This window comes from Rhinoderma darwinii (assembly GCF_050947455.1).
Source record: "Rhinoderma darwinii isolate aRhiDar2 chromosome 5 unlocalized genomic scaffold, aRhiDar2.hap1 SUPER_5_unloc_34, whole genome shotgun sequence".
In the NCBI taxonomy this organism is placed as follows: Eukaryota; Metazoa; Chordata; class Amphibia; order Anura; family Rhinodermatidae; genus Rhinoderma; species Rhinoderma darwinii.
The window spans coordinates 489,456-514,873 of record NW_027461792.1 but is presented as its reverse complement, the minus strand read 5'-3'; the positions used below and the strand labels follow the sequence as shown (position 1 = coordinate 514,873).

The 25,418-nt window shown below is 44.4% G+C and overlaps 5 non-coding genes and 1 pseudogene across 5 annotated transcripts; all 6 read left to right on the top strand.

Annotated features, from left to right (window-relative positions):
* Positions 1-866: 866 nt before the first annotated feature.
* Positions 867-1,057, top strand: LOC142690517 (U2 spliceosomal RNA). The gene has a single exon (XR_012859283.1). It is a non-coding gene; the product is annotated as a U2 spliceosomal RNA (small nuclear RNA).
* A 1,285-nt stretch (positions 1,058-2,342) lies between these two features.
* Positions 2,343-2,533, top strand: LOC142690516 (U2 spliceosomal RNA). Its single transcript, XR_012859282.1, has one exon. It is a non-coding gene; the product is annotated as a U2 spliceosomal RNA (small nuclear RNA).
* A 1,285-nt stretch (positions 2,534-3,818) lies between these two features.
* LOC142690663 (U2 spliceosomal RNA) lies at positions 3,819-3,929 on the top strand (annotated as a pseudogene).
* A 1,412-nt stretch (positions 3,930-5,341) lies between these two features.
* LOC142690618 (U2 spliceosomal RNA) lies at positions 5,342-5,526 on the top strand. Its single transcript, XR_012859349.1, has one exon. It is a non-coding gene; the product is annotated as a U2 spliceosomal RNA (small nuclear RNA).
* Positions 5,527-11,857: 6,331 nt separating this feature from the next.
* On the top strand, positions 11,858-12,046 carry LOC142690642 (U2 spliceosomal RNA). Its single transcript, XR_012859367.1, has one exon. It is a non-coding gene; the product is annotated as a U2 spliceosomal RNA (small nuclear RNA).
* Positions 12,047-18,661: 6,615 nt separating this feature from the next.
* Positions 18,662-18,861, top strand: LOC142690633 (U2 spliceosomal RNA). The gene has a single exon (XR_012859361.1). It is a non-coding gene; the product is annotated as a U2 spliceosomal RNA (small nuclear RNA).
* The last annotated feature ends 6,557 nt before the right edge of the window (positions 18,862-25,418 follow it).

Here is a 25,418-nt window from a genome sequence, read left to right as displayed (position 1 = left end):
ATGGACCTACCTGTGTACACTAGATGGATGTGATGGAATGTACTGTCGTCCCTACATTTCAAGAAGAAGTAAGAATTGCAGTTGCAACAAACCCTTGCTTGCCTACAAAGAGAGCAGCAATTTGGATTTGTTACTATGTTACCTAGAAGAATAACAAACTGTGCAAGGATGGAGGTTGTAGGAGCAAGGAGAAGTTGTCTGTAAAGTTGGTGGATGCTTATTTTCCATTTTGCAGTCCCTTGTCTCCCTCTTGTGGCCTCCTGGAGGCAAATAAATGTGCAAAAAAAAGACAGCCTGGCGGCCGGCTGTTGCAGTGTTGCCCTCTCAGGCAACACTGAGTGACTGACTGAGCCTCACCGTCTTATATAAAGTTCAGACGGAACTTTGCACGTGTCATAGTGGAGCCCTCAGGATTCCAGAGCCAGCTTTCTGACATCATAATGGGGCCTGCCTCAGAGATAGATAAAAGCCTGGGCCCAGGCAGTGTTGGTCAGTGCTGCTCAGCAGGCAGCACTGGACTGGACTGGATTACAGCTGATACAAGGTGTGAAGGAACAAGGGGTGGCTGTGGGCATGCACTTGCTGCCGCTGCCAGTGTTTATCTGCATGGCAGGAGGGCATTTGGGCGTTGCCAGGAAGGCGTTTTTATGTAGATTCCTCCTCTTTCAGCACTGCATTGTGGTGCAAGCAAAAGAAGCAAATCCTGTGTAGCTTCCTCTCCGGCCTTTATTCACCTCCCGCTTAGTAGCTGTAAATGTGTGTGAGCCTGCAGGGCCCCATGGAATTGCCTAGGAGTAGGCTGAATCGCTGCAAGGGGTGAACAGCAGTATGGGACAGGCTCGGTCAACGGCCGGCCCATTCGGGTTATCGCTTCTCGGCCTTTTGGCTAAGATCAAGTGTAGTATCTGTTCTTATCAGTTTAATATCTGATACGTCCCCTATCTGGGGACCATATATTAAATGGATTTTTAGAACAGGGAGATGGAAATAGAGCTTGCTCTGTCCACTCCACGCATTGACCTGGTATTGCAGTATTTCCAGGACCGGTGCACCCTTCCCTTATGTGTTGACTAAAATCAGATTCCAAAAGTGCTATTTGTGTTTGCTATTGTTTTTGTCTTTCTGATGGGATCTCCCCTTTTAATCCCATTATTTCAACACCTGTTGGACAATGCATTTGTACAGTCATGTGTGATAATGAGCTCATTTATTAAATGCAATTAATTAATACATTGCCACCTCTTGTTGTGTGTGTGTGTGTGTGTCTTCTGTGTTTCTGTGTTTCCGGCATTTCACATTGGAACAGCTCATTCACCTTCCTTGTCTTCTCTCCGCCCTCCCTCCCTCCTAGGTAAGTTAAAGAGCTGCACCTGAGCCAGCCACTGATTGATGCAGCACCACAGTCAAATAGTGGAGTGGAGTGGAGTAGGGGAACAGCAAACAGCCATTAAAGCAGCCAGCCGCCTACCCGCCACAATGGACCTACCTGTGTACACTAGATGGATGTGATGGAATGTACTGTCGTCCCTACATTTCAAGAAGAAGTAAGAATTGCAGTTGCAACAAACCCTTGCTTGCCTACAAAGAGAGCAGCAATTTGGATTTGTTACTATGTTACCTAGAAGAATAACAAACTGTGCAAGGATGGAGGTTGTAGGAGCAAGGAGAAGTTGTCTGTAAAGTTGGTGGATGCTTATTTTCCATTTTGCAGTCCCTTGTCTCCCTCTTGTGGCCTCCTGGAGGCAAATAAATGTGCAAAAAAAAGACAGCCTGGCGGCCGGCTGTTGCAGTGTTGCCCTCTCAGGCAACACTGAGTGACTGACTGAGCCTCACCGTCTTATATAAAGTTCAGACGGAACTTTGCACGTGTCATAGTGGAGCCCTCAGGATTCCAGAGCCAGCTTTCTGACATCATAATGGGGCCTGCCTCAGAGATAGATAAAAGCCTGGGCCCAGGCAGTGTTGGTCAGTGCTGCTCAGCAGGCAGCACTGGACTGGACTGGATTACAGCTGATACAAGGTGTGAAGGAACAAGGGGTGGCTGTGGGCATGCACTTGCTGCCGCTGCCAGTGTTTATCTGCATGGCAGGAGGGCATTTGGGCGTTGCCAGGAAGGCGTTTTTATGTAGATTCCTCCTCTTTCAGCACTGCATTGTGGTGCAAGCAAAAGAAGCAAATCCTGTGTAGCTTCCTCTCCGGCCTTTATTCACCTCCCGCTTAGTAGCTGTAAATGTGTGTGAGCCTGCAGGGCCCCATGGAATTGCCTAGGAGTAGGCTGAATCGCTGCAAGGGGTGAACAGCAGTATGGGACAGGCTCGGTCAACGGCCGGCCCATTCGGGTTATCGCTTCTCGGCCTTTTGGCTAAGATCAAGTGTAGTATCTGTTCTTATCAGTTTAATATCTGATACGTCCCCTATCTGGGGACCATATATTAAATGGATTTTTAGAACAGGGAGATGGAAATAGAGCTTGCTCTGTCCACTCCACGCATTGACCTGGTATTGCAGTATTTCCAGGACCGGTGCACCCTTCCCTTATGTGTTGACTAAAATCAGATTCCAAAAGTGCTATTTGTGTTTGCTATTGTTTTTGTCTTTCTGATGGGATCTCCCCTTTTAATCCCATTATTTCAACACCTGTTGGACAATGCATTTGTACAGTCATGTGTGATAATGAGCTCATTTATTAAATGCAATTAATTAATACATTGCCACCTCTTGTTGTGTGTGTGTGTGTGTGTCTTCTGTGTTTCTGTGTTTCCGGCATTTCACATTGGAACAGCTCATTCACCTTCCTTGTCTTCTCTCCGCCCTCCCTCCCTCCTAGGTAAGTTAAAGAGCTGCACCTGAGCCAGCCACTGATTGATGCAGCACCACAGTCAAATAGTGGAGTGGAGTGGAGTAGGGGAACAGCAAACAGCCATTAAAGCAGCCAGCCGCCTACCCGCCACAATGGACCTACCTGTGTACACTAGATGGATGTGATGGAATGTACTGTCGTCCCTACATTTCAAGAAGAAGTAAGAATTGCAGTTGCAACAAACCCTTGCTTGCCTACAAAGAGAGCAGCAATTTGGATTTGTTACTATGTTACCTAGAAGAATAACAAACTGTGCAAGGATGGAGGTTGTAGGAGCAAGGAGAAGTTGTCTGTAAAGTTGGTGGATGCTTATTTTCCATTTTGCAGTCCCTTGTCTCCCTCTTGTGGCCTCCTGGAGGCAAATAAATGTGCAAAAAAAAGACAGCCTGGCGGCCGGCTGTTGCAGTGTTGCCCTCTCAGGCAACACTGAGTGACTGACTGAGCCTCACCGTCTTATATAAAGTTCAGACGGAACTTTGCACGTGTCATAGTGGAGCCCTCAGGATTCCAGAGCCAGCTTTCTGACATCATAATGGGGCCTGCCTCAGAGATAGATAAAAGCCTGGGCCCAGGCAGTGTTGGTCAGTGCTGCTCAGCAGGCAGCACTGGACTGGACTGGATTACAGCTGATACAAGGTGTGAAGGAACAAGGGGTGGCTGTGGGCATGCACTTGCTGCCGCTGCCAGTGTTTATCTGCATGGCAGGAGGGCATTTGGGCGTTGCCAGGAAGGCGTTTTTATGTAGATTCCTCCTCTTTCAGCACTGCATTGTGGTGCAAGCAAAAGAAGCAAATCCTGTGTAGCTTCCTCTCCGGCCTTTATTCACCTCCCGCTTAGTAGCTGTAAATGTGTGTGAGCCTGCAGGGCCCCATGGAATTGCCTAGGAGTAGGCTGAATCGCTGCAAGGGGTGAACAGCAGTATGGGACAGGCTCGGTCAACGGCCGGCCCATTCGGGTTATCGCTTCTCGGCCTTTTGGCTAAGATCAAGTGTAGTACTTTAGGGTATTGCCTTGTTTCTTGGTCAGGAGGTGCCCTGGTACCCTTTTCCTTGGCCTGGGGGGATCGTTTCTCTTAGGAGAGACTTCACCCCTCTGCTGCTATTGGGGAGGAGGATTAGTCCAGGGCAACGGGGAGCGATCACTTGCCTGGCATTTAGGTGCTGAAGGTATTATCTTTGGATTTCGTTTGGATTTCGTTGGATCGTTGGCTTCTATTGCGGCAGGATGGAGGAAATTCCTGACTACATGCGGACTCGGAATGCGGTTCGCTTCTCTATGGAGGAATCTGGAGGACAAGGCAAGGACTTGGAATTCCTAACTAAGGTACTGTTGCTTGGTCTTTTCCAGTTGGAGAGACAATGGATTTTGTCTGTAATGGACTATCCAAGAAGAGGATGTTTCGACGTCACCTTTCATACGGAGGACATTTATTTGAAATTTCTGGACACTTTGAAGGAGAAGAAGCAGGATCCAAGACTGGTTGGTGTGACAGTAACACCACACTTTGTTCCAAGTAAAAAGTTGGTGATTGTCAAAATGTTCTCACCTTATGTAAATAAGGATGACATTATGTGGTTTCTCACTAAGTTCTGTGAGGAAGTGGTGGAGAAGGGTAAAGTCCTTAATCCCTTTGGATTTTGGACAGGAAAATGGAAGTTCTTGTGTAAATTTAAGGCAGTTGGAGAGGCTGGAAACGTATTGCTTCCTCCAGCACGCTTTAAAATTGGCAGTGCAAGTGGGAATCTCTATTTTTTTGGAATGGGGATTTTTTGCCATAATTGTAAAGAGTATGGACATGAGAAGGAAAATTGTGGAAAAATATTCTGTACAAAATGTTTTCAGGAAGGTCATAAGTATAATGATTGTGAGAAGGGCAAAGTGTGTAACATGTGTAGAGAAGAAGGGCATGTGTTTAAAAATTGTCCAAAAAAAAGTAAAAGTGATGCAAAGGAGGAGAGTAAGAAGACAGTTAAAAGAAAGGAAGTGATAGTTAACAGAAAGGAAGAGAAAGTTACCCCACAAAAAGAGGATAAGCCACAGAAAAAGGGAGGAGCGGGGAAAAGTGTTGAAGTTAAAAAAAGTGATGAAACAAAAAGGAGGAAAATTGTGGAACAAAATGTAGTTTCAGATGAAGATAGAGCAGAAAGAGACAAACTAGTAAAAGACGTGGAGGGATTAAGAGATAAAATTAATTTTGAGAAGGTTCGGAGGCGGGTACGAACCTGTTTGAGAGGGAGTGTACCGGATTTTCTGGAGAGATATGAAGTGCCAACTTGGTTGGCATGTATTGTAAATTTAGAATGGGACGGTCAAGATCTTCGAGAACATCTTGTGGATATGCTTGGTGTAATCGCTTTAAGAAACGGTTTGTTTTATTAATTTTACTTTAAAAAAAAAAAAAAAAAAAAAAGAGAGAGAAATTAAAATTATATTTGGTTTTTTCATAATGATGATCAAGTCTTTAAATTTGAAGTTTAAAATTTAACTCGAGACGGATCTGAGTGGAAACCTTATCTGTTCTTATCAGTTTAATATCTGATACGTCCCCTATCTGGGGACCATATATTAAATGGATTTTTAGAACAGGGAGATGGAAATAGAGCTTGCTCTGTCCACTCCACGCATTGACCTGGTATTGCAGTATTTCCAGGACCGGTGCACCCTTCCCTTATGTGTTGACTAAAATCAGATTCCAAAAGTGCTATTTGTGTTTGCTATTGTTTTTGTCTTTCTGATGGGATCTCCCCTTTTAATCCCATTATTTCAACACCTGTTGGACAATGCATTTGTACAGTCATGTGTGATAATGAGCTCATTTATTAAATGCAATTAATTAATACATTGCCACCTCTTGTTGTGTGTGTGTGTGTGTGTCTTCTGTGTTTCTGTGTTTCCGGCATTTCACATTGGAACAGCTCATTCACCTTCCTTGTCTTCTCTCCGCCCTCCCTCCCTCCTAGGTAAGTTAAAGAGCTGCACCTGAGCCAGCCACTGATTGATGCAGCACCACAGTCAAATAGTGGAGTGGAGTGGAGTAGGGGAACAGCAAACAGCCATTAAAGCAGCCAGCCGCCTACCCGCCACAATGGACCTACCTGTGTACACTAGATGGATGTGATGGAATGTACTGTCGTCCCTACATTTCAAGAAGAAGTAAGAATTGCAGTTGCAACAAACCCTTGCTTGCCTACAAAGAGAGCAGCAATTTGGATTTGTTACTATGTTACCTAGAAGAATAACAAACTGTGCAAGGATGGAGGTTGTAGGAGCAAGGAGAAGTTGTCTGTAAAGTTGGTGGATGCTTATTTTCCATTTTGCAGTCCCTTGTCTCCCTCTTGTGGCCTCCTGGAGGCAAATAAATGTGCAAAAAAAAGACAGCCTGGCGGCCGGCTGTTGCAGTGTTGCCCTCTCAGGCAACACTGAGTGACTGACTGAGCCTCACCGTCTTATATAAAGTTCAGACGGAACTTTGCACGTGTCATAGTGGAGCCCTCAGGATTCCAGAGCCAGCTTTCTGACATCATAATGGGGCCTGCCTCAGAGATAGATAAAAGCCTGGGCCCAGGCAGTGTTGGTCAGTGCTGCTCAGCAGGCAGCACTGGACTGGACTGGATTACAGCTGATACAAGGTGTGAAGGAACAAGGGGTGGCTGTGGGCATGCACTTGCTGCCGCTGCCAGTGTTTATCTGCATGGCAGGAGGGCATTTGGGCGTTGCCAGGAAGGCGTTTTTATGTAGATTCCTCCTCTTTCAGCACTGCATTGTGGTGCAAGCAAAAGAAGCAAATCCTGTGTAGCTTCCTCTCCGGCCTTTATTCACCTCCCGCTTAGTAGCTGTAAATGTGTGTGAGCCTGCAGGGCCCCATGGAATTGCCTAGGAGTAGGCTGAATCGCTGCAAGGGGTGAACAGCAGTATGGGACAGGCTCGGTCAACGGCCGGCCCATTCGGGTTATCGCTTCTCGGCCTTTTGGCTCAGATCAGGTTTATTGCCTGGTCTGGGCCGGGGGTTCGGTCTTTCGTGGAGTCCTCTCCGACGTTTTTGGGAGCGATCACCGTGCCGTTGGGCATTCCATATCAAGATGGCAGCAGTGCGGAATACTATTCGTTTTGTGGTAAATGAGCAGAGGAGAGACGAAGTGGATACTGGGCACATCATTGAGAACATCCTTCTGGACCTGGCTGGAGTTAAGTTGGTAGAGGTATTCTGTATCCAAGCTTTCAGCAATATTGCTACGTATGATGTATCCTTTTTTGAGGCCGCCTACTGTCTAAATGTTTTTCAGTTGCTCAAGGAGAAACACATGCATGAGGCTTTAACATCTATTGAAGTGCAACCTCTTTTTTCAGCAGTGGAGAAATGTATTACCATCCACATGTATAACCCATTTCTGGATAGAAGGCTGGTCAGGGCCTTTTTAGCTCACTACTGTACCCATGTTAGAGGTGGTGTGGAGCAGAAGAATCTATGGGGAGTTTTCAATGGTGATATCAAGTACTGGGTCAGGCTGAAACCTGACTCCAGCTGTATTGGAGGAGTGATGAATCCTCCTGCTAATTTTTCAATTGGTGGTAATAAGGGGTATCTGTATTACCAAGATATGCCATGCTTTTGCAGATCATGTTTTTCCTACGGGCATACCAAAGATGCATGTAAAGGCAAGGTTTGCAGAAATTGCAAGGAAACCGGACATGAGGCTAGTGCATGTATTTCCCCATCCAGGTGTGATATTTGTGGTTTGCCTGGCCATACCTGTAGGAAATGTCCAAAGGTGTTTCCTTTCTTAGGACAAGAGAGAAGAACATGGGGCAGACAGGTGAGAACAACAAGTTCCCTTGCTGCCTCTTCTGAGGAAATTTCAGAGCCTGCTGGCAGTGTTTCTGTGTCTGCTTGTCAGGACCCAGGGAAAGCTGTATTAGGAGAGGTTCTAACCTCACATACTAACAGCATGGAGTTGGGTGTGGTCCCTCCTGCAGAGCAAAGTGTTGATGAAGCACCTGGGGTTATACCTATGGAAGGTGAAGACACAGCGCCACCTATTGGGTGTGCTTCCCCTGATGATGGTGCAAGTATGCAAATTTTGTCTTTTTCTAGCCCAGAGTCAAAAATGGAAGACTCAGCTAAAGTGGAGTGGTCAATATCGGAGGAGGACGAGAAGGAGGCCAGGATGCCTAGTGCCACTAGTGCGGAAATCTTCCATAAAGTTGTCTCAAAAAGGGGGAAGTCTGGAAAAGCGGTGAAGAGACTGAAGATAGGCTTGTTGGAAGATTCGGCTCATGCAAATCCTTTCTCATTGTTGGACAGTGACTCTAGTTCTAGCCCTAAGTCATCTGAGGTGGCCTCAGAAGTACCCAGCTCTCCTGGGGAAGGTTTCCTCAGTGAAGTCAATGTGGCGAATCTGGAAAGAGCGATGTATTTCCCTGGGACGTGATATGTTCTGGTTTTTCATGGCTTTCCATTGCACTAACCATACTATGCCCGCATGTCTTTGAGATTAAAAATTGTCTCACAAAATGTACGGGTGTTCTCCTCTGCTCACAAGCGTGCTGCAGTCCTGGACTTTTTGGCCTCTAAGGGCAGTGACATTGTTTGCGTACAAGAATGTGGTTTATCAAAAATGCCTAGGAAAGAAGAATGGAAGTTTGGGGAAGCAATTTGGTCTTTTTCTTCCACAAATAGGAATGATGGAATTGGTATCCTCTTCAAAAATAATGAGTTTGTCATCAAACAGACTCAAATTATACAGGAAGGAAGATGTGTCTGCGTGTTACTAGCCTATAAGGGGTGGCAGTTTAGGCTAATCAATATCTATGGCCATGCTGTGAAAACTGATAGGTTGGCACTTTTTGATAGTTTAAAATTTTTTCTACACGGTAAAGTTCCTGTCATTATTGTTGGTGACATTAACTGTATCCTGGAGAAGCAGGCCCGAGCTGGGTCCACAGAGTCTAATGTGGATGTCACTGGAGTTTTGTGGAATAAAATTTTGCAGGACTTTGCTTTGCAGGACGCTGTCACCAGGAAACCAGGTCCATTTACCTATCATGCCGATGACGGAAGAACGGATTCTCGTCTGGATTTTTTCTTTTTTTCTACCTCTGCAATGAAATGTGTAGATTATGCGCAGGAGAGAGTGTGGTTTTCAGATCACGAGTGTTTGTTGGGGGTTTTTGTTATAAATAATTTCTTTTATGGTAGAGGGGTATGGAAGATGAATGTCAGTTTTCTGTGTGATGAAAGGGTAAAAACTAGGTTTGGGAAAAAATATGGTTTTTGGGCTAGAAAGAAAAGTTCTTTCTCTAATGTGTGTGAATGGTGGGTATGGGTGAAAAAAAAGATTGGTGGGTTTTTTAGACAGATAGGATATAGAAGAGCGAGAAGGAAAAGATTGCAATATTTACGCTTTAACATGCGGATGACGTTCCTTCAACAATGTAAAAATTTGGGTATGGATGTAAGACACGATTTGGAAAAAACAAAAAAAGATATTAAGGAGTGGTTCCGAGAAAAAGGGAAAGAAATAATATTTAGGTCTAAGGTGGAGGTTAGAGATAATCACGAGAAATGTACTAGATTTTTCTTTAAAAAAATGTGTGGTGGAAAAAGTGGAATGAATGTGTTACTGGATAAGGATGATAAAGAGGTGTTTGGTAAGGATGTGATTGATGTGGTGTCTGATTTTTATAAACAACTGTATGATGTGAAGAAGTGTGATTTGGGTGATGATGAGGAGTTTCTGGATATTGTGTGTAATTTTGTTCCTGAAAGTGAATGTGAGTCTTTGCTTGGTGAGATTATGGATGGTGAAATAAAGGATGTGGTGGGAAGTATGGCTAAAAATAAGTCTCCAGGGATCGATGGAATACCAGCTGAGTTCTATGGGAAATATTGGGACATAATTGGGAAGGATGTTATAGATGTTATGAGAGTGTTGTTTTCTGGGACGAATATGTGTGATGTGATGAAGAAGGGTATGGTAGTTCTGTTGCATAAAAAAGGAGATAAGAGGCGTTTAGAAAACTGGCGACCAATTACTTTGCTGAATACGGATTATAAATTTTTTGCCAAGCTGATTGCGAATCGTATGAGAAATGTGATTGGGTGTGTGATTGATGAGGATCAGGTATGTGCGGTACCAAAAAGGAAATTGCATGAGAATATGGCGTTGGTGCGGGATATGCTTGAGGATTGTAAGGGTCGGAATAAGAAGGTGATTGTGTGTGCGTTAGATTTTGAGAAAGCGTTTGATCGTGTGGCGCATGTGTTTTTGTTTAAAGTGTTAGAGAGAATGGGTTTTCCGGTTCAGTTTGTGAGTTTGTTGAAGAATTTATACGCGAATGCAAAGAGTTGTGTGCAGGTGAATGGGTTTTTTTCCGAATCATTTAGTATTATGTCTGGTGTGCGACAGGGTTGTCCGTTGTCTCCCATCCTATTTATTTGTGCGATTGAACCATTGTTGCAAATGATTAGAAATGATAAGGTTGTGAAAGGTTTGGTGGTGCCCGGGTGTGATGGAAAACGTGTGAAAGCTTTGGGATATATGGATGATATTTGTGTATTGTGTGATTCAGTGTATGATATGTCCAGAGTGAAGTTGATTGTAAACATGTTTTGTATTGCGTCTGCTTTTAAAATAAATTGGGGTAAGAGCAAATTTAAATTTTTTTTCAGTAATGAGCGAGTGAGTGATTCTGATATGGAACAGGTGGATGGTGTGAAAATTTTGGGTATTGTGTTTGATGATGAGTTGAAAGGGAGAGAAAGTTGGGATGAGTTAGGTGGTAGGATTGTGAGAAAGTTGGAAATGTGGAGAATGAGGGATCTTTCTTTTTCGGGGAAGGTTTTAATTGTCAAAAGTATTATTCTACCTATGATTTTATATGTTGCTCTGGTTTTTCCTCCTGCTGTTGATATGTTAAAAAAAGTGAATAGAGTTTTGTTCCTTTTTTTATGGGGGAGCGGGATTGAGAAGGCAAAGAGAGAAATTCTAATGAAAAGCAGACGAAATGGAGGCCTTGATTTCCCAAATTTGGAGATCTTCATTGGAATTAATTGTGTACGGTTTTTTGTAGAGCTTTTATTTAAAGAATCCAAGGCTTCCAGAATGTCGAAGTATCTAGCTGGAACGGTGATTCAGCGTCTAAGGTGGGAAAAACGTAATTTATGTAAACCAATTGCTTTTCAGTGCACAGGGTGGTATTTGTATGTTGAAAAATTTATTAAAAAGTTCCAGCTAGAGGATGTAAGAATGGAGAGATTTTTGAGCGAAAAGAATGTTGTGAGAAGTATGTGTATGAATAATGTGATGTGTTCTGTAAATGGTTTGAATTCGATGGAGTCTAAGTCTGTGTGGAAGAAGATTGTTACGTATGATGTGTCAAATAAGCAGAAAGATTTGTTATGGATGTCGGTACATGGAGTGTTGCCTGTAAGGAGTGTGCAGAAAAGAAGAGGTTTGGTTGCATCTGAAAGGTGTCCGAGAGAAGGTTGTGGGGATGATGAGGATGTGAGTCATGTGTTTTGGTCGTGTAAGCATGCAAAGGATGTTTGGAAAAAGTTGAGTGGGTTGTGCGAAGAATTGACTGGTTTGAAGAGTTTGACGTATGAAATTGTCTTGTTTGGTTTGTGTAGTTTGGGTAGTGAAAAGGATAGAGTGTTGTGGATTTTTTTGACTTGTGTGAAAGAGGTATTGTGGAATACGAGGAATTTGAATGTGTATAAAAGAGAAGTATTTGAGATGGAGGATGTGGTTAGTATGGTATTGGCTAAATTGTATTTTTATTATAAATGGGATCTAGAAAAAGGTATGGATGCGGAAGGGATATGGCGAATGTTAAAATGGAGGTATTTAGTTTGAGGAATTTTGTTTGACTTATCTTGTATTTGATGGAAAAATAAAATAATGAACCAGAGTGATGAGATTTTTTGAAAAATAGAGAGGTGGTTTGAACAACTACAGTTCTCGGTTTTATTCAAAAAAACCTGAATGGTTTAATAAAAAAAATTAAAAAAAAAAAAAAAAAAAAAAAAAAAAATCTGTTCTTATCAGTTTAATATCTGATACGTCCCCTATCTGGGGACCATATATTAAATGGATTTTTAGAACAGGGAGATGGAAATAGAGCTTGCTCTGTCCACTCCACGCATTGACCTGGTATTGCAGTATTTCCAGGACCGGTGCACCCTTCCCTTATGTGTTGACTAAAATCAGATTCCAAAAGTGCTATTTGTGTTTGCTATTGTTTTTGTCTTTCTGATGGGATCTCCCCTTTTAATCCCATTATTTCAACACCTGTTGGACAATGCATTTGTACAGTCATGTGTGATAATGAGCTCATTTATTAAATGCAATTAATTAATACATTGCCACCTCTTGTTGTGTGTGTGTGTGTGTGTCTTCTGTGTTTCTGTGTTTCCGGCATTTCACATTGGAACAGCTCATTCACCTTCCTTGTCTTCTCTCCGCCCTCCCTCCCTCCTAGGTAAGTTAAAGAGCTGCACCTGAGCCAGCCACTGATTGATGCAGCACCACAGTCAAATAGTGGAGTGGAGTGGAGTAGGGGAACAGCAAACAGCCATTAAAGCAGCCAGCCGCCTACCCGCCACAATGGACCTACCTGTGTACACTAGATGGATGTGATGGAATGTACTGTCGTCCCTACATTTCAAGAAGAAGTAAGAATTGCAGTTGCAACAAACCCTTGCTTGCCTACAAAGAGAGCAGCAATTTGGATTTGTTACTATGTTACCTAGAAGAATAACAAACTGTGCAAGGATGGAGGTTGTAGGAGCAAGGAGAAGTTGTCTGTAAAGTTGGTGGATGCTTATTTTCCATTTTGCAGTCCCTTGTCTCCCTCTTGTGGCCTCCTGGAGGCAAATAAATGTGCAAAAAAAAGACAGCCTGGCGGCCGGCTGTTGCAGTGTTGCCCTCTCAGGCAACACTGAGTGACTGACTGAGCCTCACCGTCTTATATAAAGTTCAGACGGAACTTTGCACGTGTCATAGTGGAGCCCTCAGGATTCCAGAGCCAGCTTTCTGACATCATAATGGGGCCTGCCTCAGAGATAGATAAAAGCCTGGGCCCAGGCAGTGTTGGTCAGTGCTGCTCAGCAGGCAGCACTGGACTGGACTGGATTACAGCTGATACAAGGTGTGAAGGAACAAGGGGTGGCTGTGGGCATGCACTTGCTGCCGCTGCCAGTGTTTATCTGCATGGCAGGAGGGCATTTGGGCGTTGCCAGGAAGGCGTTTTTATGTAGATTCCTCCTCTTTCAGCACTGCATTGTGGTGCAAGCAAAAGAAGCAAATCCTGTGTAGCTTCCTCTCCGGCCTTTATTCACCTCCCGCTTAGTAGCTGTAAATGTGTGTGAGCCTGCAGGGCCCCATGGAATTGCCTAGGAGTAGGCTGAATCGCTGCAAGGGGTGAACAGCAGTATGGGACAGGCTCGGTCAACGGCCGGCCCATTCGGGTTATCGCTTCTCGGCCTTTTGGCTAAGACCAAGTGTATTTATACAGGAGGTTTTTAGTCAGAAGGTGCTCAGGTACCCTCTCTCTCGGCCTCGGGGGATCGTCCAGGTTCGCCTGGACTTCACCCCCGTGCTGCTATTTGGGAGAGAGGCTTAGTCCTGAGCAACGAGTTGCGATCCCCCCCCCCAGCCCTTTGGTGTGTCTCCTTAAAGCCAAAGGGCGCAGCGCAAGCTGTGCGGTACCGACCTGGCCACGCAAATGGCAGGCGGACCTGATGCGGTGCCGGTATACGCCCGGTTGAGGAATACTGCAAGATTTATCTTGGCAGAGGGTGGAGGCGGTCCTCGTGGTCTCAAGTTCCTTGTCCACGATATTTTGGAAAAGCGGTTGGCGGTCCACAAGAACGAGATTTTGGCGATCCAGGACTACCCAAGGCGTGGAGTGTACGACGTGACCTTTATGGGAGAAGGAATCCTCCGTGATGCCATGGGAAAAGCTGAGAGGCAACAAGGTGAACTCATGGCCTTGGGAGTCCAGGTAATTGAACACGCTTTTGAAGTAACCAAACTCGTAGTGATTAAAATGTATTCCCCATACGTGAAAGATCAGGAAGTGGCGGCGTTTCTTGCTGCGTACTTTAAGAACGTTAAGCTGCTGGGGAGAGTTATGAACGAGTGCGGTGTGTGGACCGTCAAATGGAAATTTATTGTTACGCTAATAAAGGACCCCTCCACCCAAGAAACGAAGCTACCACCTGCTCGTTTTAAACTTGGGAATGTGAATGGCGACCTCTATTTCTCAGGAATGCCAAACTTCTGCAGGGCCTGCGGTACCTATGGACATACCAGTTTTAACTGCGATGTCACCTGCAGGAACTGTGGAAGTAAACAACACACAATGAGGGAATGTACAGAAGAGAAAAAATGCAATTTTTGTCAAAAAACTGGTCATCTTTATTATGCTTGTCCACATAGGTACCGAGGCGAAGAAGATGAGCAACCCGAGGTGCCCCCACGTGCTCCACCAGCAGAGCAGTCCCGTCCTCAAGGAGGAGAGCAAGCTGTTGCGGCGAAAGAGCAGAGAGGTACCTGGGCTTCAAGGGTACGGCCAGCCGAAGCCAAAACAGGTGCCTCTCAGCCAGCGACCTCAGGGGATAAAAATGAGCCCAGCGCGAAGGAAAAACGGCAGGCCAAGAGGAAGGCAGAAAAGGAGCAGGCCATCGATGAACCTGTGGCATCCCAGACGGCTGGTTGCTCAGGCGGTGCCGGGCCTGCTCCTAATCCTGGGTCTCTAGAGACCGACTCGGAAGGAGAAGACTGGGTACAGGTGGGTCCCCGTAAAAAGGGGAAGCAAGAACGTGCCAGTAGGAGGGAGACAGGGGAGGAGCAGATGGATACGTCCGTGCGGAAAGATGTGGCTCCTCCTGGGACCCCCTCCTCGCCTGCACTGGTGAGGAGGACGGGCACTGCTCCCTCCGTATTATCGGACACCCCGCCATGCGCACAACCTCCCCCTCTAGACCGGCCTTCACGGGCCCAGGGGGGAGAGGCGGGGCCCTTGGGGGACCCACCAGACATGGACCCAGTCGGTCAACCGAGAGAGACCCAGGTGAGGCTGTGCGAGTCTGGGCTCCCCGTGTACGAGGTGAGTGTTGCTGGCTCAGCTCTCAGCGACAGTAGTTCTTCTCCTGCCTCGTCCCTCTTTTCAGTTGAGTCGGATGAGGGCGGGGCCATGAGTTCAAGTGAGGTTTCGGGTATTGCTGGTGGAGGAGCAATCTGATTTTAAGTACGCCTATTATTTATTATTTTAAAATCAGAATTTTGCTTTTACTCTCCACGATGTCTGAGCTCATGGGAATCTCCCTCAACGTGAGGGGCGCCAAGTCAAAAGTGAGAAGGGTTGCTCTCTTCAATTTTTTATCTTGCCTGGCAGCCTCTGTATTTTTCCTGCAGGAGTGCGGCATTCCCCATACAATGAGATATGAAAATTACAAAAAGGATTGGAAGTATGGTCCATCCGTCTGGTCTGGATCCAACGAGTCCAGATCAGCAGGGGTCGCCATTCTTTTTAAGGGAAACGTTTTAATTGATTTTATTCAAGAAATCTTACCAGGACGTATTTTAATGGTTAAAGCTTTTATTGATGGTGTAAAGTGGCAGTTTTTAAATTTTTACGGATCACCAGAAAAGAACGAAAGAGCGAGGATGCTGGAGATTTTACCGCTTTTTATCAACACATCTGAGCCTTTTATCCTCGCAGGTGATTTTAATTGTATCCTGAGAGGAGAACGCCGGCTTACCAACAGTACAAGTAGGAACTATGACAAGACCTCTGGACTGCTCAAGGATATCGTGACTGATTTTAAATTAAAAGACATATACAAAGAATGTAACAGGAGCAGTCCAGAGGAAGCCGGCGTTACCTGGAGCAACGCCACCTGTAGCTCCAGGATTGATTTTATCTTTTGTTCTGAAAATTTACTGCCTTTTAATTGTGAAGTTTTAACCAATGTGTTTTCAGATCACAGGCTTTTATCTTTTAAAGTAAAGCATGATCTTAATAATATTGTATGTAAAAAGTCCTGGAAGATGAATGTTTCCCTTTTAGACGATCCACAGGTTTTAGCAGATTTTATTGAATTTTACCAAGAAAGCAGGCGGGTAAGAGATACACGTACTCCCATCAGTGCATGGTGGGAGAAAATGAAAAAGAAAATTAAAGATTTTTTTATTAAGAAAAGCGTGGCGAAAGCCAAAGAGAAATACGCTTTTTTTAAAATTCTCAATACCCGTCTGCAGACCCTGTACAAAATGCAAGATCATGACATAGACGTTAAAGATGACATCACCAATTTGAAAAAGGAGATAGCCCAGTGCCTGGAGCAGAAAGGTAAAGAGATTATATTCCGTTCAAAAATACAACATGTGGAGGAGAACGAGACCTGCTCCAGGTACTTTTTTAAGAAAATAAATAACAAAAAGGCAATTATCAAAAATATAGAAGGGGTGTCAGATGTACAGGGTCTTTTAAGTAAAGTTCATGAGTTTTACACTGACCTTTTTAATGTTAAGACTGTGGATCATAATTTTATGCGTGACTCACTGAAGGAGATTACTACTGTTTTAGACCCTGTCTCCCAGAATTTTTTATTACAGGAGCTGACGGAGCAGGAGGTTTTAGAAACTGTCAAAAGTTTTAAAACAGGGAAAGTTCCCGGACCGGACGGTATACCCAGTGAGTTTTATGTAAAATTTTATGACATTTTAAAAGAGGATCTTTTTAACCTTTTTTCTGATGTTTTTAATTCCAAGATGCTGCCTAAGTCCTGGCGGAAGGGTGAGGTCTCCCTGCTGTATAAGACGGGTGACATCGCAGTTTTAAAGAATTGGAGACCAATAACCCTTCTAAATAGCGACTATAAAATTATGGCTAAAATATGTGCAAATAGATTAAAAGCCATAATACCCCACATTATACACTCTGACCAGGTGTGTGGGGTGCCAGGCCGCAGCATCTGGGATAATTTAAACCTAATAAAAGACGTGATTGAGGACACGAGGTCTAGAAAAGGTAAACTAGCCATTTTATCTATAGACTTTGAGAAGGCGTTCGACCGTGTCTCTCATTTTTATCTTTTTAAGGTTTTAGAACGTATGGGTATACCTGAAGGTTTTTTATTATCTATTAAAGCCTTTTACAGAGAATGCACCAGCAAAATTTTAGTGAATGGTTTTAAGACACAGGACATATTTTTAAACTCTGGGGTGAAGCAGGGGTGTCCCTTGTCCCCACTGCTTTTTATATGTGCATTGGAGCCTCTGTTATGCGCAATTCGCCGCGATAAGTGTATCCGTGGAGTCCCCCTGCCCGGGGGAGGCGGCGTAGAGGCCAAAGCAGTGGGGTACATGGATGATGTGGCGGTTTTATGTAGGGACGCCCTGTCGCTTCAGAGAACCCTTAGGCAAATCGAGTTTTATTGCTGTGCTTCCGGTTTTAAGGTAAACTTCAGCAAGAGTAATATTTTAAACATAGGAAGCATGGCTCTTAGAGATATACCGGTTCCTGTGTCTGATAATATTAAAATTTTAGGTGTCTCCTTCAGTGAGTACGACAATGGTTTTATCAGTTGGGACATGGTGGCGCAGAAGGTAAATCAAAAAATATGCATGTGGAACATGAGGAAGCTTACCATGGAGGGAAAAATTTTAATAATTAAAATGATAATTTTACCTTTGCTTTTATACTTAAGCATGGTTTTCCCTCCTCCCACGGTTTTATTAAGAAAAATTACTAAAGCTTGTTTTACCTTCTTTTGGAGTTCCAGAATGGAGAAACTTAAACGTGAGACGGTAATGAAAATCAAACCAAAGGGTGGCAAAGACTTTCCAGATTTTAATAGGTTTCTTTTAATCAAGTACTTTTGTTTCTGTCTTAATTCTCTTTTTAAACAACATCATTGGTCTTATTTTCTACGTTTTAATACTGGGTTTTTTATGCGAAGGATGGGGTGGTTTGAAATTGTTTTAACCTCACCTTATGCTTTTAATCTACCAGCAAATTACGTGATTTTAGAGAAAATAGTGGCCTTGTTTAATTTTAAAGGGAAAAATTTTAATGACATGATAAACAGTAAGAAACTTATAAAAGACATAAGAGGAAATGAAGTCGTCACTAATATTGAAAATTTTAATAATGAACGCTGTGCTTTTATCTTCAAAATGGTTAATGTGTTTTATCTTTTTAATACACAGATGGACCTGGCCTGGAGCTGCGTTCATCAATGTCTTCCATGCCGGGCATTCCAATTCAGGAGAGGATTCACGAGGTCTGCTATCTGTCCGAGGGAAGGCTGCCAGGCTGAGGAGACCGTGCGTCATATTTTTTGGAGTTGCGATTTTACTAAACATATTTGGATAAAGATATTCCCTCTAATGAAGAAGATGGCAGACCTAAAGGACTTGAGTTACGAAATGATTTTATATGGACTCTTTGGATGCCCAACCGCGAACCAAAAGACTATTGCATGGAAGACGATGAACTGCGTAAAAGAAGCTCTGTGGAAGGCCAGGAACATCCTGATTTTTAAGCACGATGTTTTATCTGTTGACGATGTTTTAGGTCTTTGTTTTAGCGAGATGTACATTTATTATTTATTAGATAAAAAAAGAAATGCCACCCTTTCAAATAAATGGTTTGTAAAAGAATGGAACTCCAATATATAAGAATTTGCCACCATGTCCCCTTTTATGTGTTTTTATGTAAATTGATTTTATTACTGTAATTCATTGTAAAAAAGCTGTAATTTATTGTAAATGTTTTTGAATTTTAAGTAATAAATCATTGACACCCCCGCGAGGGGGTAGCCAACTGAAAAAAAAAAATCTGTTCTTATCAGTTTAATATCTGATACGTCCCCTATCTGGGGACCATATATTAAATGGATTTTTAGAACAGGGAGATGGAAATAGAGCTTGCTCTGTCCACTCCACGCATTGACCTGGTATTGCAGTATTTCCAGGACCGGTGCACCCTTCCCTTATGTGTTGACTAAAATCAGATTCCAAAAGTGCTATTTGTGTTTGCTATTGTTTTTGTCTTTCTGATGGGATCTCCCCTTTTAATCCCATTATTTCAACACCTGTTGGACAATGCATTTGTACAGTCATGTGTGATAATGAGCTCATTTATTAAATGCAATTAATTAATACATTGCCACCTCTTGTTGTGTGTGTGTGTGTGTGTCTTCTGTGTTTCTGTGTTTCCGGCATTTCACATTGGAACAGCTCATTCACCTTCCTTGTCTTCTCTCCGCCCTCCCTCCCTCCTAGGTAAGTTAAAGAGCTGCACCTGAGCCAGCCACTGATTGATGCAGCACCACAGTCAAATAGTGGAGTGGAGTGGAGTAGGGGAACAGCAAACAGCCATTAAAGCAGCCAGCCGCCTACCCGCCACAATGGACCTACCTGTGTACACTAGATGGATGTGATGGAATGTACTGTCGTCCCTACATTTCAAGAAGAAGTAAGAATTGCAGTTGCAACAAACCCTTGCTTGCCTACAAAGAGAGCAGCAATTTGGATTTGTTACTATGTTACCTAGAAGAATAACAAACTGTGCAAGGATGGAGGTTGTAGGAGCAAGGAGAAGTTGTCTGTAAAGTTGGTGGATGCTTATTTTCCATTTTGCAGTCCCTTGTCTCCCTCTTGTGGCCTCCTGGAGGCAAATAAATGTGCAAAAAAAAGACAGCCTGGCGGCCGGCTGTTGCAGTGTTGCCCTCTCAGGCAACACTGAGTGACTGACTGAGCCTCACCGTCTTATATAAAGTTCAGACGGAACTTTGCACGTGTCATAGTGGAGCCCTCAGGATTCCAGAGCCAGCTTTCTGACATCATAATGGGGCCTGCCTCAGAGATAGATAAAAGCCTGGGCCCAGGCAGTGTTGGTCAGTGCTGCTCAGCAGGCAGCACTGGACTGGACTGGATTACAGCTGATACAAGGTGTGAAGGAACAAGGGGTGGCTGTGGGCATGCACTTGCTGCCGCTGCCAGTGTTTATCTGCATGGCAGGAGGGCATTTGGGCGTTGCCAGGAAGGCGTTTTTATGTAGATTCCTCCTCTTTCAGCACTGCATTGTGGTGCAAGCAAAAGAAGCAAATCCTGTGTAGCTTCCTCTCCGGCCTTTATTCACCTCCCGCTTAGTAGCTGTAAATGTGTGTGAGCCTGCAGGGCCCCATGGAATTGCCTAGGAGTAGGCTGAATCGCTGCAAGGGGTGAACAGCAGTATGGGACAGGCTCGGTCAACGGCCGGCCCATTCGGGTTATCGCTTCTCGGCCTTTTGGCAAGATCAGGTGTAGTATTTCTGCATCTGGTTTTGTTGGGAGGTGTCCGGGGTACCCTGCTCCTTGGCCTTGGGGGATCGTCTCTTTTCACAGAGAGACTTCACCCCCTTGCTGCTATTTGGGGAGTGGGCTTAGCCCCCGGACAACGAGTTGCGATCGCGCCTTACCCAAGAGGTCAACCGGCCTTGAGGCGTTTTTCTAAGAGCGTTCCGAGGGCGTTTATCGGGCTTCGTAGGTGTCTGGGGTACCCTAATCCTTGGCCTTGGGGGAGGGTTCCACTTAATTGTGGAATCTGAGCCCTTGCTGCTATAAGGGACAGGCTTAGCCCCCAGGCACTGAAAATGCCATATACATTTGGATTTGCATCCGGGGACACCCGGTTGCGCCAGTCCGTCCGCATCGAGGTGGAAGAAGGCCATCGCCAGCGGAAGAACCTTCGCTTCATTGTGGAGGTGATTCTGCTGGACTTCCTGGGGCTCAAGCGGGCGGACATCCTGTGTCTCAACGACCAGGAAAGCCGCGGTCGGTACACCGTATCCTTTACGGCCGCGGCATGTTGCGACAACATGCACAAAAGATTGTCTGATGCGGACCAGAGTGAGGAGCGGCTAAATGGACTGAACTTTTTATTCCTCTACGGGGAGGAAGAAGTCCCGCTCGTGATGTGCATGTTCAGTCCATTTGTCTCAGAGTGTGACATTGAAACCTTCCTCAGTCGTTACTGCAGGGAGGTCCGCTTCTCACATAAAATCTTGAACACCCAGAGCTTCTGGAATGGCAAAAGAAAATATTGGGTGAAGTTCCGCCAGGATCCCAATGGCATTGGAGGCTTACATCACCCACCCCAGAACTTTGCCATTGGGAAGAATCGAGGATTCCTATTTTACCCCCAGATGCCAATAGCCTGCCGGAACTGCTTGAGATATGGCCACACCAGAGAACATTGTGACCGGCCCCATGTGGTGCAGTGTAACAGGTGTGGCCAGGTTGGACACGTAGCGGCAAAATGCAGTTCCGAGGTGTTGTGCAATCTGTGCGGCATGACTGGGCATGCTTTTAAAGATTGCCCCCGCAGAGCGAAATCTGGGCCACCCAGACCAGGGCCAGAGCGGCAGTTTGCAACATGTGCAGACGCCGCTGGTAATGCCCCAAAACGAGCATTGACGACTGAGGGGTCCAGGCCAAAGTCCTTCACAGCTCCATCGGGGGGCCCACCGATGTCAGCCTCGAGGGACGGCCATAGGGATTCCACCGGGTCCAGGCAGAGCAGGAGGAATTCTGACTCTGCTGGACATAAGTTGACCGGCACCTCTGCAAACAGGTCCTCTGCTCCGCCTGCAGTGGACCCTGTTGAGGCAGTGGTTAGCGACAGGCGTCGTGGCTCCGTAGGTTCTGCAGTAGGACCTGACGCCTGTCCCAAGAGTGTGGGCATGGAGCGGAGACACTCTGTGTCAGACGAGGGCTCCATTAAGAAAACCCTAAAATATGCTGGATTGGAGCCTCGTTTTGACCATTTCCGGTCAACGGGGGGGTCGGAGCAAAGTTCCTCCACTGCGGTTGTGGAGGGGCTTGCGATGAAGGCTCCCCGTAAGCAGGCAAAGGTTGCCAAGAGCGATGGGACCTCACAGGCCCCTGTGCAGCTGCCCAGGAAGGACATCAGCGATATCTTCAGCCAGGGGCCAGAGATGGGTGAGAGCGACTTCGAGGAGATGGATAGGAGCCATTCTGCAAAGAGACAGCGAGAGGAAGAGGAGTCCGGAGTTCGGAGGAAAGCTGCCTATCGGAGTTCGGATGAGAGCAGTGTGGGGGTTGGAGCCGCCCACGTATCTGGCTCTGACCCTACCAACATCCAAGATTTATTGACCCCTCAAAAAGGGGGTCCAGACTCGCAGCTGATCTCCGAGTACGACTCTTCTGGTTCGGACCCTGACCTCAACTAAGACTATGTTGGTTCCTATCAAAGTCGCCTCACTAAATGTGAGGTCCCTAAAGAGCCCTGTCCGCAGGACTGCTTTATTTTCATTTTTAGAGACTGTGGACTTTGACCTTTGCCTGCTTCAAGAATGTGGAATCCCTAATGACTTGGAATATCAAGATTTAAAGATGGACTGGAAACTAGGCCCCTCAGTCTGGTCTGGTGGAAATGACTGTCGCTCTGCGGGGGTTGGATTGCTCTGCCGAGGTCGTTTTATCTCCATCCAAACAGTGACTGAAATCATGCCCGGCAGAGCTATTTTAATACATTTGCTTTTTAATGGAACTTTAATTCGTGTTTTAAACGTTTATGCCCCTCCTACCAAACAGGAGAGGGCAGAACTATTAGAGATTTTACCATTGTTTTGTGTTGGGTCTACCCCCCTGCTGGTGGGTGGTGATTTTAACTGTGTGCGAGATGGAGAACACCGCCAGGGTGGGGATTTTAATCGAAAAATTGACCGTACTTCTTACCTGCTCAAGAATTTTATTGGTGATTTTAAATTGAAAGATTGCTGGAGGGAACTCTTGCCTGCGGACCCAGGCCCCACCTGGTCCAATGGAAGAGTGAGCTCCAGAATTGATTTTATTTTCACTTCTAATAGTTTTATTCCCAAAAAATGTTTGCTTTTAACAAATATTTTATCTGATCACAAGCTCCTTTCAGTGCACCTGGAGCTAGAGGGAGAGCAAAAAGCTTGTAGGGGTCCCTGGAGACTAAACACCACACTCCTGGAGGACCCCATCATTAAAGAGGAGTTTGTGCGGACCTACCAGTGTTGGCAGTCCCATAGAGCGCCCAGTCAGCCTATGCTACACTGGTGGGAGGGCATTAAACCCAAAATCAGAGCTTTTTTTATTCGAGCAGGTAAGAAGAAAGCAAAAGAGAAAAAACAATGGTTTTATGTTCTTAATAAACGTTTACATGTACTTTTTAAATTGAAGGAGATTGGTATGGATGTTGATGATGATATCTTAAATCTTAAAGCTGAAATAAAATATGCCATAGAAGAGAAAGGGAAACAAATAATTTTTAATTCACATGTAAAGCACCTCGAGGATGGCGAGAAGTGTTCCCGGTTCTTCTTCAAAAAGGTAATGGATAAACGAGATGTCATTTTAAACCTTGAAGGAGAAACCACTATGGTCGGCATTTTAAATTCTGCTTTTAATTTCTACCAATCTCTTTTTAACAAGAAAAATATTGATCCTTCCTTTTTAGAACATGTTCTTAATTCCCTTGATGCCAAGCTAGATATTTTAGACCAGGAAGTTTTATCCCGTAATATTACCTTGGAGGAACTTTTATTTGCTTTTAAAAGTTTTTCTAATGGGAAAGCTCCTGGGGAAGATGGTCTGCCCATCGAATTTTATCATGCTTTTTGGGAAATTTTAAAGAATGACATGTTTTTATTGTATAAGGAAGTTTTTATTACTGAAGAGCTGCCCCCTTCCTGGAGGAGGGGGATTGTGTCCTTAATTTTTAAAAAAGGTGAGAGGGACCAGTTAAAAAACTGGCGCCCTATTACTCTTTTAAACGTTGATTGTAAAATTTTAGCTAAACTAATAACAATCCGTTTTAAACCTTTTATTCATAAATTAATCCATCCAAACCAGGTATGTGGGGTACCTGGGAGGTCAATTACTGAGTCCCTGAATATTTTACGTGACATCATTTGGTATTTTAAAGAAAGGGGTCAAAGCCTTGCTATTTTATCCTTAGATTTCGAGAAGGCTTTTGACCGGGTCTCCCATGAATATCTTTTTATGGTTCTTAAAAAGATGGCTGTTCCTGAAATTATTTTAACACGTATTAAGCTTTTATATCGATCCTGTTTTAGCCAAATTTCTATCAACGGATTTTTAACTAAAGGTGTTCCTCTTTTATCAGGGGTGAAACAGGGGTGCCCGTTGTCTCCGCTCCTTTTTATTTGTGCCATAGAACCTCTGTTCACCCTAATAAGAGATGATAAAGTCATCAGAGGCGTGCCCATACCTGGAGGAAGGGGGAACCAGGTAAAAATCCTAGGCTATATGGATGACGCCACCGTCCTATGCCCAGACGCCGCTTCTATGAGACGGGCATTGAGGAACACCGGTTTTTTTTGTGAAGCCTCTGGTTTTAAATTAAACGTTGATAAGTGTGACTGTTTTTATACTGGTGTATGGGATTCCTCTGTGACACCAGGAGTTAACATGCAGCAGGATCAGATAAAAATTTTAGGAATTGTTTTTAATCAAGAAAACGATGGGAGACCCAATTGGGATTCAGTAATTGCCAAAATGGAAAAAAAGGTTTTAATGTGGAATTTGAGAAATCTCACCATGGAGGGAAAAGTTTTAATAATTAAATCTGTTTTATTACCCATAATGCTTTATGTAGCTATGGTTTTCCCTCCAACAATTTTATATATTAAAAAAGTGACCAGGATCTGTTTTATGTTTTTATGGGGTTCCAAAATGGAAAAACTAAAACGTGATTTTATGTACAGATGTAAGGACAATGGCGGGAGAGATGTTCCTAACCTTTTTAACTTCTTTTACATTAAATACTTTTGCTTCTGTTTTAAAATGTATAATTCTGATGGTATTTTTAGCTACTTTTTAAAGTACGCTACGGGCATGATTTTTAAACGATGGTTTCGTGTCCCTTTGAATTCTCCTGTGCTTCTGTGTCCCCCAAAACAATATGCGGTGCTCGAAAAAACTGTCAGGCTCCTAGGTCTCCAAGAATTGGAGCCTGACATATTGGGGGACCAGAAAAAAGTGTCACTCTCCTGTAGGCGGCAGGAGGATACACTGGCAGTTTCAAATTTCTCACAGGCAAGGTCCAAGGTGGTGTGGCGGAACGTTTTCGGGAAATTTATGGCAAATGTGCACAAGGACCTTGCCTGGGCAATCGTTCACCAGTGCCTCCCTACTCGTGAATTCCAGCATAGGCGAGGACTGGTGGCGAGAGCCAAGTGCCCGAGAGACAGGTGTGGTGACGACGAGACGATAATGCACCTGTTTTGGAACTGCCCATATGCACAGGAGGTTTGGAGGAAGGTAGGCCCATTGCTGAAATGGGCCTGCGGTCTTAAAGATCTTAAATTTGAATACGTGTTTTATGGTCTTTTTAACTGCCCAAGTTTTAAACAGCAAATGGTCTGTTGGATCATTTTAAACTGTTTTAAGAATGCCATTTGGAAGGTTAGGAACATTCTGCTTTTTAAACATGATTTTATTGACGTTAAAAATTGTGTGAAATATGCCCTAAGTGAAATGTATATTTATTA